The 19585-nt window shown below is 44.8% G+C and overlaps 1 protein-coding gene across 3 annotated transcripts in view; it reads left to right on the forward strand.

The window, feature by feature from the left end:
• The first annotated feature begins 1374 nt into the window (after nucleotides 1–1374).
• The window catches only part of PER3 (period circadian regulator 3), a 560237-nt gene continuing 542026 nt past the window's right edge, over nucleotides 1375–19585 (forward strand). For 2 of the 3 annotated variants that reach the window (XM_085604511.1, XM_085604529.1), the window contains exons 1-2: nucleotides 1375–1648; nucleotides 3372–3470. The gene's annotated coding sequence lies outside the window, so the exon portion shown is untranslated. The other variant, XM_085604520.1, reaches the window with a different exon arrangement.

Raw genomic sequence — 19585 nt, forward strand, 5'->3', positions numbered from 1 at the left:
TGTAGTGTAGTATTTTAGGGTTTAGGGTAGTGTTGTAGTGTTTGTGTAGTGTAGTGTTTTAGGGTTTAGGGTAGTGTTGCAGTGGTTTTGTAGTATTTTAGGGTTTAGGGTAGTGTTGTAGTGTTTGTGTAGTGTAGTGTTTTAGGGTAGTGTTTGTGTAGTGTAGTGTTGGGGGTTGTGCAGGGTAGTGTAGTGTTGTTGTAGGGAGAGGACTGGGGGTTGGGGGAGGGTTGTGCAGGGGTAGTGTAGAGTCACTTACCTTGCAAACTTTAACCACTAGTATAGCTTTACCACGCATGCCTTTGTGTTGTAATGGCATGCGTGGTAAAAGCATACTTGTGGTAAAAGTTTGCGATGTAATGGCATGTCGTTGTCATAGACATCGCGTAGTAATACCTGCGTTGTAATGGCACGCGTGGTATTGTATGCGATGTAATGACATACATTCGGCTAAAACACATTGCCAATAGCTATCACAGAGGCGAGACCTGTTGCTTTGCTTGTTATAATAATGGTTATTGTTATTGTTTTTGTCTCTACTTTTATGATTATATGTATATAAACACATAAAGTTATTTAAATGAAAAACGAATGAATGGGAGATACCTCCCCCTCGATTTTCTTAAAGTCTTTCTTTTCTATTCCCAAATGTTGCCATGATTGCAAATGTTTTAGAGATAAAAAACAGTGGACTGTAAAGGTATTACCTGGCTAGATTGTTAATGAACAGGAAGTACCTTTTGGACGCTTTCTACTTTTAAACAGCCTAAACTTTAAATATTGCTCTCTGTTTCCATTGTAACTATTTAGTACTCGCCTTTTTTTCAACTCTTATTGTCAATTTGTTTCACTTTTTCTTTTTCTTGACTGAATTTTCTTCCGTTTTCATTTTTAATTAGAATTATTATTCTTAACTTATTTCCTCCAGTTACTTTTTCTTCACAACCTTTCCTTATTCTGTTTCGCCTTTTCTTTTCATTCCATTTTTTTCTGCTTTCGTTTTGCGTATCGTTCGGATCACTCCCTTCTAATACTGTTCCCTTTATTTTAGTTATAGCGATCAACCCTCCAGGAAAAGTCCTCCATCCTCGAGTTATGTAACATGAGACTGGAGCAGTTGACAGACGTGTCTCCCGGAAGCCGAAAGTCCCGAATGTCAACAGACCCGCCCTGAAGCCAATAGCAATAGAGACTCTATGTATAATTACCAATGAATGTTTTGAGGTTGTTTATTGTTCGCGTGTCCGCCAATATACATCGTACAAGTGAAAGGAACCTTCACATTTTGCCCAATCACAACCAAGAGGGCGGGGCTCTTTAACTGCTGTAGACATTGACAGTTCAGGGGCAGGACTGTGTTCAGGCCGCCTTCGGTCTAGGCTGTAGTAAATTAGGCGCTGTCCAATGTAGGAAATAAGGTGTGGCTAGATTATTGCTTTGTCCAATACCAACGTCGGGAGTCGGAGCTGTCCCTAGCTTCGGTCCTCCACCTCCTGGAGGGCGGGTCTTATGTCACGTTGCTTTGGTTCTAAACTGATGCTGAGTGTATCCAGGTGAGCACAGAAGGAAAAGGGGCCACGCGGGCCCCCCGAATGGAGCTGTAGAATTTACTGGACGCCAGCCTTCGATGTGCAATCCATGTTTACAGGTGGGTGAAAGCGGAGGACCCTGTCTTTGAGATCCGCGCTACGCGATAGGAGATATTCGGTACTGGGGATGCTAGAGACTGAAACGTAGATTCTGAGATGAGAACAGAAACACTGAAAGCAGGCTTAGTAAAATCATTTAATCGGGAAGGAAAACTATAGACCTAATAAGGACAGAGCACCCGAGACCTGGACAGGAATCATGAGGTGGGTATTAAGAGCTCCAGAATGTAAAGACAATGTTCGTGAAATAATGTAATGTAGTGTCTAGAAAATTTTATGGCAGTACATATGCCTCGTGTCGAATGTTTTCTAGGTATTTTAAATTAATATCTGTATTCCATTTTCAGTTCTGTGACGCCCCTGTGTGTCTGCTCTATGCTACGTAAAACCTAACTAGTATTAAAAATCAGGACAGTGCGAGAATCGTGAACTAAGGATATAGTCACAGAGATAAGGACAGAACCTCTAAGATCAGGTCATGGACTCCTCTGTGATAAGGAAATGTTTAACTTTGAAGGTCAGAACAGAGACACTGGCACAGCGAAGGAAGACCCTACAGGCGAGATTAGCACAGTCCTCCAGAGAGGAGGGTAGATCAGCCTTTAAGACCCGGAGACAAGAAAAAAGGATGCAAATGTCAGACGGAAAAACTGAAATCTGTACATTGAACCACGAGTTGAGGGAAGAACTCCTAAATCACTCCAGAGAGCCTAGAGCGCAGGGCGAAAGTCCACGAGTTACGTAACTGTAGGAGGGACGCAAATACTTTATGCTGGTTTCAAACGCTTTATGTGGGCGCAAATCCCTTCTCAGTCTAAAGTACTTTGACAATAAAACGGGATTCGAAGTGAATTGTTCGGAGGCTTTACGAAAACCCAAGACATTTTTTCTTTACAGCCAGGGTGTTAACGAACAAAGCTTTCCAAATTTAAGAATCTCGATAAAAGAACGGGCCACGCGGCGGCCACCTTTTGAGCTTGTATGGTACTAGCAATGACTGTAGTAGGCGAGTCCCCTTAATAATAATAATAATACGCAGGAGACAAGGACATAGAGTGGGACTGGTGGTCCGTTGGCCACTTGATCATCACTGGGACCCTTGGATCAGTGCACTGTCCCTCTGATATCGGAACAGGTGGACCCTGCGTCTACTTTTATCATCCTCTGTGATCGGTGCCCATGAGGTCAAGGCAGTAGAACAGTTTTGTCCTAATGACCTCACCCCCTTCCCCCGAGCTTGAGGCAGAGGAGATAACATGCTAAGATCAGGACAAGAGAAACTGTTCCCCTCCGAGATAGAGACAGTGAAACAAGTGCCATTCTAATATCAGGGCAGAGGTGACATTGGCTGTCTTCGATAATGTGTGGAGTAGATACAAAGAGATGACAGGAAGTGCAGTAGGACAGATCGAACTCTGTGCCCCCTCTCTCAGTTTCTATGTCTTTCTTTCTCTCTCTTCCCCAACTCTTTCTCACCTCTCTTCAAGCACATTTTCTCCTCTCACTCTTTACTCTCCCTCTCCTCTTCCCTTATCTCTTGTCTCTATATTTTGTCCCACTTCCTTTCCACCTCTTTCGTTTCTACCTTTGCTCATGCCTTTCTTGCCCTTTACCCTTTGTTTCTCCCGCTCCAATTTCACTTCTCTCCGTCTTTGTCTTTCTCTGTATACACCAGCTGCCCTGACAGAGGTTTACAATGTTATTTGTGTCATTGGTTTGCAGAGTTTTGACAGCTGTACCTGTTCAATGACGGATCATATCATTTTCTAATCTGGTTCGTTGATCGAGGAGGTTGTTGCTGACAGCCTGCTTCCGGCATTGGTGAGTTGATTTACTGTTCAACTGAGAATTTACAGCACTGTGACTTGTTATTCTATTTCATTGAATATGTGTTCAGTTTCTAACGCTACCTTAAACTTTATTTGCGAACCGGGAAGTTCCGCGCCTTTCTCGGCCAATGAATCTTTGTCACAGTTTTCGAATGGAGCATTACACATCAAAAGACCTCAATATTAACATTTGAAGTTCAGTCTCGATTACACAAATAATGACAGATAAAGTTGGGTAGAACAAGCATAAAAAAATGAAACAGTGTGTTCCATTCAGAGTCTCATCCCTATTCTAAATTAAAGGGCCTATTCTACCATAGCAAGAACCCATAAAGAGTTCTTTCTGGAAAAGAGGAAGTGGATTTCAGAAAATATTCAAGTAGCTAAAAGGAAGAACACTCTCCACCATGCAGGGTTGTTTTTGAGACTCAGCTGAGTTCTCCTGACAATTGCAGTAGCAACCGTTTAATAAGAGAGAAAAGGAAGGAAACACAGCAGTAGCTATGATCAGCATAAATAGAAATTCTCCTCACAAAATGTAAGGAAGCAAAAGAATCACCGCAAGCAGATTATGGCAAGTCGGGCTAGCACAGCAAATTGCCAAGGGGAATGACAGGGTGGGGATGCATGGGAAAAATCTTGAGTCTCTTTTGCTAGGAACATGTACTATATAGAAAGCAGCTAAACATGTTGCAAAAACAGGTGAATGCAATCATCTTCTTCCAATAGTAAGAGGTCTTTTAATGGTCTGTAGTCTTCTCCCTCAATTCCCACGGTAAACGTCCACGCCAACATGAAGTCAGTTAAAAATGGCTACATTGTTATTCTGTAAAAATTACATTTATGAAGTTTCTCATGAGAACCTTTTTCAAGCCTACTCTGTTAGCTGTCTGGTTTTTCCCCGTATAACAATGAGCTGTTCTATGAAATTAAATATTCAAATTCTGGTATGTTCTGTTTAGATCACAGAATGTACGCTACAGCAAGCATTTTCTTTTCATTAACATTCTTGTTCATTATGCATGTGTGGCAAGGAAACAATCTAAGTACAGTGAAGTCATATGGTGTGAGGGAAAAGAATACATTTTCTCAAGACACAGCACATTTAACAAAAAGTCAAGCCCTAGAGTTCGATCTAACGTTAAATCACTATTTTATTAGAAGCATAATTTTATCTTAAATAGACAGTGTTGGATAAATGAGCAGTGAGGCCTTGCAGGTGAAGAATCACAGGAATTAAAGATTTCAACAGAATGTAAACAACATTTTCACTTTTGTATGGTAAAGTAAAGCCTCATTTTCCTGGCATTTAACTTATTATGCATGTTCAGGTTTATTATCTAACATGTTTCTTATTGTGTGGTAGAATTTGCGTAGGATTTTTCAGCTTTATCACTCCCTTCATTGAAACCAAAATATTTTTGATGGTACAGTTTTTGTTTAAGTGCGATCATTGTTCTATCAATTATTTTCAGGTTACAGTGCTATTACCCATAAATACTGTCTATTGTTTGAACAATTGATTACTACTGAACATTTTGTTGTTTATTGATAGTTTACAGTGTCACAGGGTAGTTTTTACAGTCTAATTGATCAATATTCTGTTTTGCATATTGGTTGTGATATTACATGTAGCTAGGATGCTTTATTAGTGGTTATCAGGTTATTGAATGCTAGTTTAATGGATGGGTACAGTGATGTTATTCAAAGTCTCATTGTTTCTTTGCTGGCTAACAGTGTTTTTCAGCTTTGATGGCCAGATTTATTTAGATAATTGTTTGTGATTACCAAACATCGAATATTTGTGATTTTGCTATTTGGTAATCGCAAATACCCATGTACAAATTTGTGCTTCACACATTTTACGATTCCCAGTGGGTCGCAAATAGACCTACCTCATTAATATTCATGAGGTAGGTCTCAGTTTGCGACCCATCGGGAATCGCACAAATCATAGGGATGGGGGTCTGTTGGGGGCAGCACAACACCAAGTCTGTGATTGCTTTTCAATAAAACACTTTTTTAAATGAAATGCTGTCCATTTTCCTTGCAAGAAATTGGGATGTGTTTCAAAAATAAAAATTAAACGATTTGTTTTCATTTTTTAAGAGTAGGCAGTGGTCCGTGGGACCACTGCCTACTCTTAAAAATTGTTTTTACAAACATTCACTTAGGGGAAGGGGTCCCTCGGGGACCCCTTCCCATTTGTGAATGGGTAACGACCTACTTGAAGTAGGTGGTAAAATGTGTATGTTTTGCGACTGCATTTCGGTTGGAAATTTGTTCACACATACCACTGCGATTCTGTATTAGAAAGGGATGCCCTAAACACACCCTTTCCTAGTGCTGAATCACTAACCCAATTTCCAATTCTGTAATGGGTAACCCAAGAGCTAATTAGGCCTTTGAACATTGAAAAAAGCCTTTTTTTGTTCGCAAATGCCCCAAATTCTTCTAATCGGCTCGTTGGTGAATAAAAAAAAAAAGCTTTGTGGATCTGGTCCATAGTTCATTAAGGGTTTCACTGTTATCAATTCGTTCAAATAGAGTGTTTTTGATTTTTATCTTGCTTAATTGATGGGTCCCCTTGTTTCATTAGTGTGCTATTCCAAGTGCTGTCTCTGGTTTGTGCCTGCTCTGGGAACATCACATTTGCTATGACAGTAGAGTATCAGAAGTCAACACTGTCAGACCACCTCAGAAGCTTGCTGATGGTATCAACCATCATCTCTTTCAGTTATTTAATATTTAATATTGTTTTTGGCTTAGGGATTACTGGAATTTTTTTAATTTCCATTTGCTGTCATACATTTTTTCAGATTTTGTTGATTTTTTACTTTGATAAGTTGCTCAACACCACTGGTGGATTTTCACTTATTGAAAGCAATCATAAAGGAGCCAGAGCCTATCCCCTCACTCTGCATTGAACCTTAACACTGATCTTTCGCTCTCTGTGTCAAGTGGCACCAGTGTTGATGCCAAAGTCTACCAAGCACTCCTGTAAAATGATTCTGTAGCTGGATTACAGTATTATCTATAATACTTTAATTTGAATTCTCATTGTAATTGTGTAATTCAATGGCAAATATATTACTTAGTTTTTATTTATGAGATTTCACCAATTGTAGCCTTTGTTGCATAATGATACATTGACATTAATACAGCAAATACTTTAAATAAAAAAAGAAATAGACAGCTGCTTTGATCTGAGTTTGGGGGATTTCTGATGCTTGTACAAGGAGGAATTCAAGACTGTGAGCTATATAGGAGCCTTTAGCCGTGGAGCTGTTACACAGTGAAATGGAACTGGAGATAATGCATACTTCAGACTTACATGTTTATGCTAGATCATTTTCCTTGTACTTTGCTTCCCCTTAAGATCTTTGGCACATGCTCATTGCAGTGAGTGTTCAAGCAGTTTTTTGTTGGTGTGTAATATGAGTTTTGTTTAGCCTTTTATGCACATAGCCAGTCCAGCCTTGTCCCTTAGCCCAGGTAATGTTGCATTCAGGAGGGCATTTTGATGTTTGGGGATTTCTACTGCAGTAGAAATGATGATTACATTAGTTAATCTAGCCATTAAGTCAACTCTGATATTTCTCCCTCATGATGGGCATGGCTATCTTGACATCTTCAACATCTGTAATTAGTATAGAGTGGGACAGAGGTGCTGGCATATTTTCAAATGTCTTCCAGTTTCCTATAGTAATTATTATAGAGTCGAACAAAGTAGGTATCACGAGGCAATGTAGTAAATTAAAACTTACATTTAACAGAACTTGTAGAAACTACACTAATACCTACCAGGCGTCCTTAGATAATAAATGTATCAACAAGGACTGGCCTTCAAAGGAATGATCAGTTTATGTCCATGAAAACCATTAAAAAAAAAAACCCTCACCTGCCAACCTAGTTGGTGGCATGCTTCATCATTGGGTTCCCACCCAAGGCGCTGAGTGCACCTTGGGTGTGCTTCAAAGCCTGAACTACAGTGGAGCGTTTTTTTTTTGGTGGTGAAGTGAGTGTAGTGATTTGTGATTTAAAACTGTCTATAGAGTCCCCCTCAAAAAGAAGTACATTTAATAATGGGGCCCTATGACAGGGTTAAAAGTAAGTTAAAGCTGATACCTTGCGAGTTTGGGTTTAACTCATGTATCCAATAAAAAGGTCTACATGTTTCAGCTAGTAGATTCCATTACCTGGCTTTCGTCAGAACCAAAAATATTGTGAAGATGACTGGGTTGAGGTCCTCAGTCTAAGGGTGAAAAATGTGCGCACACGCTAAGGTGCGAAACAGAAAGAAAGAAAACACATTTGTTTTCTGTGGTTGTTTACCTGCAAGATAATAAAGACCCAAACAAAAATCATCAAGACACACGTAACATAGAAACACACAATATAGATGATCCATGCTTGCACTCATGTGTGCATCACAGTGCATCAGGTTTGATCAAATGATCATAGTGGTGAGGACAAATCATACACCCATACATGCATGGCATTAACATATTAAATTCATTTTTTGCATATAGATTTTTATAGACTATGATGGTCCCTTTAATTCGAAATCTATTCCATGTTTGTAATGGGGTGAGGGCGGTATGGCTGATAGCTATAGTTCGTTCTTCTTAGTGCAAAAACAGAAGAGTTAAGACGTGATGTCTTACTTAAGTCGCTTAATTTTAATGCAATATGGATCCCAAGGAGGGGGCAGTGCCTGTAGTCAACCACTAGAGACAAAAAAGGAAGAGAGAAAAATGAATGAAGACTCTCATAGCAGGGAATCGCGTTGATGCCTGCTTTTATTTATGTGCCGGCAAAGCGGGAAGCATCCTCGTGTCTTCGTGATGTGTGCCACGGGGGCGTGGTCTAGCATCCTCTTGTGTGCTTGGCAGTGATAAGAGAAAAAAGAGTGTGAAAAGGGACTCTTCTTGCCTTGTATAGTTGTTTAGTAAAGATATGTCTAAATAGTAGTCGTGTGAGTAACATTATAATTTTTGGAAATTACAAAAACTACAAACACTACTAATTTAATTTATGATAGAGAATTTTGAATAAGAAAATCTTTTTTCTCCCGACAGGGATCCCAGTGATGGGACCACCCTTCATTATGTGTTAAAAATCAGCAAATATGCGGCGTTGTGTTAGTTGTGTATATGGATATTCCACAACTAATCATTGGCCAAATCGTGTTCTAATTATCCTTGATTACAAAGAATATGTGGCCAGGGCAATGGGATGTCTTTGTTTAGTGTGTTTAATCATGGATGAGTCTTAATGAGGCCAGGAAGGACCTATGAATGTGGTTATTTGTCTGCACACAAGTTATATCCAGGTTAAAGAATTCCAAGGGCTGTTGTCATTCAACCCCTGTTTGTGGATTGACAGGCAGTAAATTCAACGTTGTTCTTTATTTTGTAGTGTCTTCTCAGATGTCGCTGATGTGTTGTCGACCTGTTCAATAATCACCCATTTGATGTCATTGGGTATGTGTTTATTTAAAAAAAAATTATCCGTCATTCTTGTTGTATTGCGTTTGCAACGGATGTTGCTTCCGTGCTCTCCAATCCTTATCTTGTCCTTAGATAATAAACACTGGGACACCCTTTGTGCGGGGAGATGTTAGTCGAGGTGAGGAAAGGGGTTAGCAGAGTGAGTTAGTAGGCAATTAGTTGCTGAACCTTTCAGTTCTGAGGACAGTTGGTGGCTCGGAACACAGTATAAGAGCTCAGGGTACAGGGTAGCAACTTTGCCCCCCCCCCCCACTGACTGCCCTCTACAGCACCATGGGGGAACGGACAGTGCACCCCTGTACTGCCTTTACCCTCGGCTGACCCTCTTATCCATCAAATTGCCACCAGCCCTCCAGCTGACACTTTATTTTTCTGAGAACAGATGGAAAATGTCAATGGTTTTTATCTTCAGACCGGGGGGGGGGGGGGAAGCTTATGGAAAAGGACCAAGATTCCCATCTCTGTTTGGTTGTTCTCCATTCCAGGGAGAAAACTAGTAACCGCCAGATCCTGATGCAGAGATGCATGCCTGAATCGGGAATTCCAGCCCTCCAGTATCAGTGCTCCAAATTATGGCAACCATTAATGAGGGCCACTGTATCGTGTAAAGAAATGCTGACCTGCTGGCACTAAGCCTGTGCACAGGTGTAGACTAGACACTAATAAATGCAATGTGTGCCAAGGTAAATTGAACTCTTCTGACAGTAGAAAAACCAACCGAAGAAGGCATGTGTTGTGTTCCATTAGGTGGGTAGTAGCCTTGTTTTGTTTATATTTTTCTACTGACGGTTTACAGTATTACAATTGTCCATTAATGGATACCTGTTATTGAGAATTACATTTTTCTATCAACGTAGCAAACTGCTATTGTTAGTTCATTACGGTTTTCAGTTTGTTTTTCACAGAGGAGAGTGTTAGAATTACGGTCATTGTAGTTATAATGAACAATGAATGACATCAACTTCATTGTTCAGACAATCTATTGATTGGTTGAGATGTCATTGGTACTTCTTTACTTATTGCTTGTTTGATGGCGAAAGATGGTGTGCATGATTTGCTCGTGCCTTTATAACTTAGAGGTTTGGTGCCATAGATGCCTTACTTTAACTTGACAAAACTTCCTTGCCTGATCACAAAGTTAGATTTCATTATAGAGGTTTTCCAATGGTGAGTCCTTTTTATTGGCAATTGACTATTTGCACATCTGTTTCGTGTTATTCGGGTTGAAGAATAGTCATGCACTCATCGTGTTCCTGATTTCATTAGTGCTGTTCTGGCTTTTAGCCAGCCATGACCATACCATTCCAGCAGATTCACCTGTGATTTTCAAAATTGAAAATGTTTGAAAAGAATCGGCAATTCTTTTTCCTCTGCAATTCACTTATTGTAATCTGAAGTCCTTGGAATGACAATAGCTCTAAAGTACTTAAGAGCAAACTGTTATTTTTATACCTCAATTTTACCCAAGTCTATTTATATGTATCCTTTATATATTATTTCTATTATTGGCTTAAAAGTGATATTTTGGGGAATGAGAGGCATCAATGAGCAAAGCCAGGCTAAGTTAGTTTCATGTGCATTACTGGAATGTGTCCCAACACACATCAATGAATCATTCTCATCATCAGTCGTCTTGATTCTGTGTTTCACGCCTTCTGTCAAAACCATATTTTATTCTTTTAGTCCACCGAATGCCCCATATATTTTTCAGATCAACTTATTCTAGAATGTCATCTACCGTCCCTCCCTCGTTCAAGTCCTTCTTTAATCCTCACACTCCATCAGACTTGATCTACTATTGTATCATATATAACCCTAAACACTGCTTTCTTTTGGGCATGTCGCTGCGGATTAATTAACTGTATCCACACACAAATTCTCGATCCCAGCTCATTGCCTGTATGCCAAGCAACCCTTTCTGTAGTACCCATTCTCTTAACTAAAGATGTGTATGGCTTATCTGCGCCCTTAATCTAGATCATACCTTCAGGATCGCCTCACACATGCCATCCCATTAAACCCAGCCTAATCTTTCAATTCCTGGTGATCCACTTTCTCATTATTCCCTGTTTCTTTGGGATATCCTCCTTCCATCAAATTTCCTCCTGGACTTCAGTGCATGCTCCATCAGACCAGTTGTTAGAAATGCTGGGCTCTGATTGGCAGGGGTTTGCACCCTTGGCCAATCAGGGACCTCCACTCTACTCAGGGCAAGTCTAAAAATTCCCTAGGGGATCCTGTACCCACCCTCTGGTAACTTGGCGCAGAGCGGACAGGCTTATCCTTCGAGGCAGTGTGTAAAGTACTCGTGTAACACACACCCACGTAACCCAATGAGGACGCTGGGAAAAAAAAGACACAACACAGGTCTAGAAAAATAGCACTTCCGTTTTATGTATAGAAAAGATTGAGATCATAATCAGAAAGGTTCAATCAGGGGTTTGAGGGTATTCCGTTGGTGTCTTTCAAGCAGTGCTGTCCCTGTGATAATGCCTCCGAACAAAATACGCTGCATATGATTTTCTTCTGTAAATTTTACACCCTGTTAAGTAAGAAATTTATTTGCCCCATTTTTAAGAACTGTCACTTTGAGCAAGTAAGGCCCGCATTGGTATTCCTGCAAATGCTGGGTTCTCCTTTTGCCTGTTTCGGAGTTGCCAGCTATCTTTCGGGGGCTATTAGAAGTAGAAATCGAATGTAGTTTAATATATCCTAGTCCTATTTTTCAGTATGTTTGACAGTCCGAGACCGGGCCTTTTTACCCTTTTCTCTTGAAACCATGAAATAGTTTTATAAATTTTGGCCTGCCTTACTTTTTAATGTCAATATTCGCCAATTATTTGTTCAAACACGTTCTTATGTATATTTGTGAACTGCGCATTGTTTAAAACTCCTTTGTTAATTATTTTCAAATGTAACTATTTGCAAATGAAATTTTGTGTATGCTTTGATGGTTTTAATTATTAACCGAATAAAGCTATTTGTTGACTGACAGTGCTTTAGAGCAAAAGAACAACAGGTCCGATTATAGAATTGAGATATTGAATTTGGAGTAGCGTGTAATCGGTTGCAGGCCGTGACACCTGTGTGCTCTTATCTGACAGTTCAAGTTTGTTCGGGGGATTGCGGCGCGCAGCCCAAGACCGGCTACCAACCACAATTACCTGCGGAGAGACTTCGAGGCGAGTCACTGTCCACACCGCCCTCCAGGAGGTTTCCGGCATGGAGGTACAGTCTTGAAGGGTCTCCCGGCCTGGCTGGGTGTGGCTGGAGTAATGGTGAAGTCGCGAGGAGTTTCGGCAGTCTTGGGTTCCTGTACCTTGTCTGGAGGGGGGTTGCAGCGCTCAGGTGCCTGCACTGAGTTTGCGGTGGGTGCTCTGTCACTGCGGAGAGGCTTGCAACATAAAAGTCAAAGTGCACTGGGGCCGCGGCGAACGGCGAGTACGGTCGGGTGAAAGAGCCGAATCGTAGGCTGCAAGATCTTTAATCACTGGGACCTCAGGGAATCAGGGGGGCACCAGCAACACTTAGAGATACTCTGGGTGGATTCCTTAGTTCTTGTATCAGGGCAGCAGGCAGGAGTGTAGTTGCACAAAGCAGAGCAGCAGTTTCAGGGAGCAATCCAGCATGGCTAAGAGACAATCCTTCCAGTGGAGCAGCCTTTAGTCCAGCAGAGTTTTTTGCAGGTCCAGTATTGTAACAAAGATGTGTGGCCAGGGCCCTATTTTTATTGCCTGGTGCCCAGGTACTAGAAGGGGGCAGAAGCTTCTGGAAGGGTCTTTGAGGTTCTGGGGTGTTCCCTGTCTCACGTGACCTGGCTCCTGGCTGTCTGCACTGACAAAGCAGGGTTGTTAAACCTATTGTGGGGCGGCAGGGCACAGCCTACTCAAATGTAAAGTGTGAATCACCACTCCCTCCACTCAGTCCAAGAAGGTTATCAGTATGCAGATGAAGGGAGCCCTTCCCTTTTTGGGGGAGTCTGCAAGTGTGAGGCTGCTACCCTGGGCCAGACGTGGATTGGGGCAAGGTACAGGTACACAAAGCTAAGTGAAGGGCAGAGAAATGCCCACTTTGGCATTTCTGAGACAGAAATGTCAAAACTCAATACACCACTAGAGAGGGTTCCTCACTACCATTCCAACCATATCAAACATGACATATCTACTACTTCCCATTCAGGAGTTATCACTTAAAGGGATTTAAGGGAATTCCCAATGCTGGCCTATGGAGGGGTAGGCCTCACTGCGATGGCAGAGGCCTGCGGCAGGAAAGCCAATGTCACCATATTTTTAGTAGAGAGCCCCCACACCTAAGCACTAATCAGCAGTGGTAAAGTGCCCAGAGTCCTAAGTCCAACAAAAATGTAGAGTCAACTGGGGAGGCAAAAGGGCAAAAAGGTGGGGGGTGACCACCCTAAGGCTGACCGGTCCAACACGTGTCCCCCTCCCCAGCTGAAAGCGAGAAGAACTACCCAACTCTAGCGAGTTCTCATCACTATGGTGGATGAACCTAGACAGACCGTCAGCATTGGTGTGGTGTACTACGGGTCGGTGTTCCACCCTGAAGTCCATACCCTGTAGGGAAATGGACCACCTCAACAATTTGGGATTTTCGCCCCTCATTTGCATGAGACACCTGAGGGGCCTGAGGTCTGTCTGAACCAGGAAGTGGGAGCCAAACTGGTATGGCCTCAGCTTCTTCAGTGCCCAGACCACAGCAAAAGCTTCTCTCTCTATTGCACTCCTCCGCTGTTCCCAGGGGAGTAATCTCCTAGAGATGAAGGCCACTGGTTGGTCCAGGCCCGCTCATTGAGTTGCAAAAGTACCGCCCCTATGCCATGCTCCGAGGTGTCCGTTTGAACAATGAACTCCTTAGAGAAGTCAAGGGCCCTGAGCACAGGAGCTGTGCACATGGCCTGCTTTAGGGAGTCAATGACTTTAAGGCAAGTCTCGGTCCAGATCATCTTTCTGGGTTGTTTCTTGGAGGTTAACTCAGTCAAGGGGGCCATAATGGTACCATAACCCTTGACAAATCTCCGGTAGTATCCTGTGAGGCCCAGGAAGGCCTTGACCTCAGTCTGGGTTTTGGGGGCTCCCAGGCCAGGGTGGATTCTATCTTGGCCTGTAGGGGCTGCACCTTACCCCCGCCCACCAAATGTCCTAAGTACACCACCGACCTCTGCCCTATCGGGCACTTGCTGGCCTTGATAGTCAGGCCTGCCTGCTGCAGGGCCTGAAGCACTTCATAGAGGTGACACAGATGGTCTTCCTAGCTGCTGCTGAAGACAGCTATGTCGTCCAGGTAGGCAGCAGAGATGGCCTCTAACCCGGAGAGAACCCTGTTCACCAGCCACTGGAAGGTGGCAGGAGCATTTTTTAGGCCAAAGTGCATCACCCTAAATTGATAGTGGCCCTCTAGGGTGAAGAAGGGAGACCTCTCCTTAACTCCATTGGTTATGGTGATCTGCCAGTACCCCGACGTGAGATCAAAGTTACTCGGGTACTGGGCAGCTCCCAGCCGATCAATGAGCTCATCTGCCCTAGGGATGGGATGAGTATCAGTCTTGGTCACAGAATTTAGCCCTCTGTAGTCCACACAGAACCTACGTTCAGGTGTGGTGCCCGGTGGGGCGGCTTTTGGGACCAGAACCACAGAACTGGACCAAGGACTATTGGCGGGCTCTATCACCCCCAATTCCAGCATCTTAGTGACTTCACTCTTGATGCTGGTTCTCACCTTATCGGACAGCCTGTAAGACTTAGTCTTGACAGGGAGAATGTCCCCTGTGTCCACTTCATGGGTTCACAGGTGGGTAATCCCAGGGATAAGGGAGAATATTGAGAAGTACTGTTCCTGGACTTGGCAGCAGTCCGTCTGCTGCTCGGGAGTCAAGGATGGGAGAGGACCACTCCCTTCACCAACCCGTCCTTCTCTTGGGAGGCAAAGAGGTCGGGGAGGGGTTCACTTTCCTCTTCCTCAGCCTCATCAGTCACCATCAGCAAGGTGAGCTCAGACCTCTCTTAGTGGAGTTTGAGGTGGTTGGCGTGTAGTACCCTTTGGGGTTGCCTGGGGTTCTTTAGGTCCACCACGTAAGTGGCCTTGCCCTTCTTCTCAACCACCTCATAGGGGCCCATCCAACGGTCTTGGAGGGCACCAAGCTCTCCAGGTTCCATGACCCACACCTTCTGTCCAGGCTCTAATTACAGAAGGTTAGAATTCCGATCATACCACTCCTTCATTACCGCCTGACTGGCCTCTAAGTTGTCAGAAGCTTGCTTCCACAACTTAGCCATTTGGCTACAGAAGGCCAGCATGTAGCTTACTACATCCTGGGGAATCCTCCTGGGAGTTTTCTCCCACCCATCCTTCACCAATCTGAGAGGTCCCCTAACAGGGTGACCGTACAAAAGCTCAAAGGGGCTGAAGCCTACTCTCTTCAGTGGTACCTCCCTGTAGGAAAACAACAAACGGGGCAAGAGGATGTCCCACTTTTTCCTCAGGCAGACTTCTGATCAGGCCCTTCAGGGTATTGTTGAATTTCTCCACAAGTCCATTCGTCTGAGGGTGGTACAGGTTGGAGAACTTATAAGTAACCCCACACTCCTTCCACATAGCTTGCATATATGCAGACATAAAGTTTGTTCTGCTGTCAGGCACAACTTCTTTGGGGAAAGCCACTCCGGTAAAAATCCCCTTAAGGGCCAGAGCCACCGTAGGTGCAGTGATGGTCCTCAGAGGGTTGGCCTCTGGGTACCGGGTGGCACGATCCCCCAGAACCAGGATAAACCTGTGACCAGAAGAGGTGAGAGGATCCATAGGCCCAACAATGTCGATGGCCACCCTTTCAAAGGGGGTGCTAATGACAGGTAGTGGTTCCAGGGGAGCCTTCAGCTTTGTCCCTGTTTTCCCACTTGCTTGGCAGATCACACAGGTCCTGTAGAATGTGTCTGAGGAGGCCCTCATCTTGGGCAAATAGAAATGTGGGACAAGCCTAGCAAAGGTTTTGTCTTGGCCCAAGTGTCCTGCCAATGGAATCTCAAGAGCCAACCCCAATAGGAAGGCCCAGTAACATTGGGGGACCATCAAGGCCCTTGATGACCCATGCACAGGAGCCTTAGGCTCACTGTAAATGACGCTGTCCTCCTAGTAAATGTGATAGTTCCCGGAGGCATTGCCTGCTGCCTGGGCTGCAGCCTGTCACCTCATGCCCTCAAGGGTGGGGCACCCCCTCTGTGCCTGACAAATCTCCTCCCTGTTGGGTCCTCCTTCCACCTGCCACTCGGCAGGGGCAGGCAAGTCACCAAGGGGAGCAACGTCCCCATCCGTGGACTCCGGGGGCCACCTCAGGTGCCCCATCCATCTCACGTAGAATACATCCCAGGACGGATTTCCCACGCCCTCTGCCTTTTCCCTTTCTAGCAGCTGGCTGGGCCGTTATTCCAGGCTCCAGCCCTGTCGGCCTCCTTTCCTGGGCAGCCATGGACCTTGTGGTAGCACAGATCCACTCTGGTAACCCCAGCATCTCCACATGCGCTTTCAGCTTCACCTCCTTCCAGGCAGTGTGCTCAAGGTCATTTCCCAACAGACAGTCCACTGGCATGGCAGGGCTCACAGCAATTCTTAGAAGGCCTGAAACTCCTCCCCACTCAAACTGAACCAGGGCTACGGGATAGTGACACTCTCTGTTGTCAGCCCTCACAACTGGGTAAAATGCATTGGGAATTACCTGCTTTGGGGACACCAGCTGACTCCTTACCATGCTGGCACCTGTGTCCCTCAGGGCCTCCACCCCCTAACCATTGATGGTGACCCACTGCCTATACTTGGTAGTATTTGAGGGCACATGAATCTTAGGAACCATCTCACTGTCTCCCAGGGACACTAGGGTGAGCCCTGCCCACTCACATTATCTGGGACCAGCTCCCCCCCCAGCACTACACTAGCCACCCCAGTGTTTTTACCTCCAGTGGGAGGGTGTGCACTCTTTGGACACTTGGAATCCACCTTGTAGTGTCCAACCTCACCGTACTCATAGCACCGGACAGTTCTAGGGTGCTGACCTTTGTCAGGATAAGTTGGCTTTTTGTGGCCAGATTGAGGCTGGGACACAGTCCCTTCCCTTGCAAATTGTTTTGGGGGCCTTTGTAGAAATGCTTCTTTTTATCTCCCCTCCCTCTTTCTTCTGGTTGGAACCCTGACCACCCTTTTGGGAGTCCCCTCCAGATCCCTTGGTGGACACCCTGGTGCTGACCCAGGTGTCCGCCTCCTCTGCAATCTTCGTAGGGTTAGTCAGCTTGTGGTCAACCAGGTGTTGGCGCAGCTCTGGAAAACATTTCTATAGAAGGTGCTCCCTCAAGAACAAGTCACAGCCCTTCATACTCATTTACATTGCTGCCCCTCACCCAGCCCTCCAATTCCTTACTAGCATAATCCAGGAAATCTACCCAGTTCTGCGTGGGACATTCGTGGCTATTCCTGAACTTCTGTCTATACCTTTCAGGGATAAGACAAAACGTTTTAACTAACGCGGCCCTCATGACACGATAGTTGGTCTGATCTGCCATGTCTAGTGTAAGGAGTGTGTCCCTCCCCACCGGAGGCATGTACTTCTACAAGCTACCCCCCCAGTAACTCTCTGGGACCACATGGGCTCTTAAAGACACCTCATAGGCTGCTAACCATCTATCAATATCATCCCTCACATGAAAACTGGCCACCACATCTTTGGACATACAGACCCGGGACTCACGTGAAGCTTTAGTAGGTATGTTGCCACCATTCTCGTTGTTGCTGGCCCCTATTTGTAGGTCCCGGATATCCAGTTCCTTCAGGCTGAGCTCATTGGCAAGTTTCCTCTCCTCCCCCTTGGCCAGCCTCCTTTCTTCACGAGCCTGCTCCAACTTGGCAAGCTCCAGTTTCAACTGTCTCTCCTGTCCTTTAATTCCTCGGAGGACCGGCTCTTTGAAGATATACTGCTGCCTGCCCTAGAAGGTACTCTCAGTTCTGGAAGAAAATTGTCTCCTTCTTCTGTAGGCAGTAGGTCAAGATCTTCTGTGGCATCTTGCTCTGATCCTTCCCTGTCCCCTTCTCCCTCTGGGTGGGCCACTGCCCATGCTCTCAAGGTTTCCTGAATCTCTGCCTTCTTGGCACTTCGATTGTAGAACACCCCTTTCTCCTAGCAGAAATCCCTGAGCTGCGCCACCATGTAAGCTTCCAGGTTGGCCAACTCGAGTTCCATCTTGCTAAGTAGGACCATAGACGGTTGCAAAGAAAACCAATGGGACTTAGGCAAAGGATGCTGAAAAAGAACTGCTCACAGCTGTCAATTGGGGAGAATTTTGAAAAAAAGAAAATGCCAATCAGAGAGAACAGACAAAAATGTTGCCAATCAGAGAAAAAGGTTTGAATTGAGTCAGGTGTAAAATATCGGTGTACACTGAGTCACTGTATGGTGTTACACAGGCAACAGTGCTATCCCACTGCTGAGCACGAATGTTAGAAATGGGGACTCTGATTGGCAGGGATTTCCACCCTTGGCCAAGCAGGGACCACCACTCTACTCAGGGTAAGTCTATAAATGCCCTAGGGAATCCTGTACCCACCCTCTGGTAGCTTGACGCAGAGCAGACAGGCCTATCCTGCAAGGCAATGTGTAAAGTACTCGTGTAACTCACACCCACGTAACTCAATGACGCTGGGAAAAGAAAAGACACAAAAGCGGTTTAGAAAAATAGCAGTTCCGTTTTATGTATAGAAAAATTAAGATCATAATCAGAAAGGTTCAATCAGGAGTTTGCGGGTAGTCCGCTGGTATCTTTCAAGCAGTGCTTTAGAGCAAAAGAACAACAGTTCCGATTCTAGAATTGAGATATTGAATTTGGGGAAGCATGTAATTGGTTGCAGGCTGTGAGGCCTGTGCACTCCTATCTGACAGTTCAAGTTTGTCCGGGGGACTGCGGCGAGCTGCCCAAGTCTAGTTACCCACCACAATTATCTGCGAGGAGACTGCGAGGTGAGTCACTGTCTGCACCGCCCTCGAGGATGTTTATGGCGCGGAGTTGCAGTCTTGAAGGGTCTCCCGGCCCAGCTGTGTGCGGCTGGAGCGGTGGCGAATTCGTCAGGAGCTTCGGCAGTCTTGCGTCCCGATACCTTGTCGGGAGGGGGGTTGCATCGCTCAGGTGCCTGTGCTGAGATTGTGGTGGGTGCTCTGTCACCGCGGAGAGGTTTGCAACATAAAAAAGTCAAAGAGTGCTGGGGCCGCAGCGAGTGCGGTCGGGTGACAGAGCCGGATCGTAGGCTGCAAGATCTTTAATCCCTGGGACCTTAGGGAGTCAGGGGGGCACCAGCAGCTGTTGTAGACACTCTAGGTGGATTCCTTAGTTCTTGTAGCAGGGCAGAGGTCAGCAGGCAGGAGGATAGTTGCACAAAGCAGGACAGCAGTTCCTGGGAACAGTCCAGCACGGTCAAGAGACAATCCTTCCAGCGCAGCAGCCTTTACTCCAGCAGAGTTCTGTGCAGGTCCAGTAGTGTAACAAAGATGTGTGGCCAGGGCCCTATTTTTATATCCTGGTGCCCAGGTACTAGAAGCAGGCAG

This window comes from Triturus cristatus, chromosome 1_2 (assembly GCF_964204655.1).
Source record: "Triturus cristatus chromosome 1_2, aTriCri1.1, whole genome shotgun sequence".
Classification (NCBI taxonomy): domain Eukaryota; kingdom Metazoa; phylum Chordata; class Amphibia; order Caudata; family Salamandridae; genus Triturus; species Triturus cristatus.